The 1,486-nt window shown below is 33.3% G+C and overlaps 1 non-coding gene across 1 annotated transcript; it reads right to left on the bottom strand.

Annotated features, from left to right (window-relative positions):
* Positions 1-364: 364 nt before the first annotated feature.
* LOC149222618 (U2 spliceosomal RNA) lies at positions 365-561 on the bottom strand. The gene has a single exon (XR_016249829.1). It is a non-coding gene; the product is annotated as a U2 spliceosomal RNA (small nuclear RNA).
* Between the last annotated feature and the right edge of the window lie 925 nt (positions 562-1,486).

Below are 1,486 nucleotides of genomic sequence, written 5' to 3'. Positions count from 1 at the left end.
AATCCAATGTTGCTGGGTTGACATCAGAACGTGATGGTGAAGTTCGAAAAGCTGCAAACGGGGAAGAAGAACTGGAAAATACCCAAAACGAGCGACAGTTATACACCATAATAATACCTACCACCTGCTGGATGGACTTGGGCGCGGTAAACAACACGATATCTGATCAAGTCAATGCGCGGCTAATCAACCGACCGATTAGAATAGAATATAGAAGACAAAATTCCATTTGATTAGAATAGTATATAGAAGACAAAATTCCATTTCATTCACGGTAAATACAAGTTGTTCAATCCTAACAAACAAACCATTACATTAACATTCAACAATTTATTATTATTTAAATAAATTTGGTCTTGTCTTGGTGGGGTGCGCCAGGCTGGTGCTGTAGTGCAACGCACAAGCGACGCCCGAGAGCCCCAATAGCAAGCTATTGTAAGTGGGCCCTCCCCCTAGAAAAATACATTTAATATCATGTGGTTCTATGAACCACGTATCAGATATTAAACTGATAAGAACAGATACTACACTTGATCTTAGCCAAAAGGCCGAGAAAGGTATGCTTTTCCTCTTCTCTTTCGGTTCTTTTTCTATTGCTCCCCTTCCCCTCTATCCCACTCATCCATGCATGTGGGATAACTCATTTCTATTTCTTCTCATACCCCTTATTACCATTTAAATAGACATGCTCTTTAATATCAAACTTATATTTTCAATATTCTCACTATTTTCACCTCCCTAGATCTATTTTACTTTTCGATTTGAGGGATCAAATGTCTTTTCACCTTAAAAGAGGTTTCCCAGATTTGATGCCAATCTCTTTTCACCCTAAAAGAGGTTTGCCAGATTTGATGCCTTACCGCGAATTCAGATGGATGTTATAATTAAAATTATCTAGAAAGTACAAATATGAACTTTATTGCTTTTTATATATAAATAAAAGTAACTAAATATCATAATATTATCTACAATTAAAAATATGAAACTTCATATATATATAATATCAAAATAATTAATTATATGGGAAACAATCACTAAAGATTTTTATTTTTATTTTTTCCCTTTCCATGTTATCTTAAACTTGTGGTGGATGTTATCGTAACATAATAATAATTTATATATTAATATAAAGGAAGAAATTACACTATTTAAAAATCCTTCAATGTGATGTTTAATGCCATTGGACATAATCAATGGAGATCATTGCTCACCCATTCCTTGAAGTCAAATTCACCGGGATGTGTCTTAACTTAGTCAAATTTAATCAACAACCTATTGTTATGTTGGCCTTTCCATATTTAATCACCCACCGCGTTAACGTATTGATCATGTTGTAATTGTTGATTATGATACAATATAGCGTGTTTAGTTGTCTTTGAGAAAGCATAATGAGTTTACTACCAAGTTAACATAAAACAAATTTATTAATGGTTTTGAAAGATTAATCCACTGAGACATTTATATTAACTACTTGTGGAGAGTATAT

Source organism: Pinus tabuliformis, chromosome Q, assembly GCF_031772625.1.
Source record: "Pinus tabuliformis cultivar Carrire ecotype Pingquan chromosome Q, CPIR1, whole genome shotgun sequence".
In the NCBI taxonomy this organism is placed as follows: Eukaryota; Viridiplantae; Streptophyta; class Pinopsida; order Pinales; family Pinaceae; genus Pinus; species Pinus tabuliformis.
The sequence above is the reverse complement of the archived record's forward strand: the minus strand, read 5'-3'. Positions and strand labels throughout refer to the sequence as shown.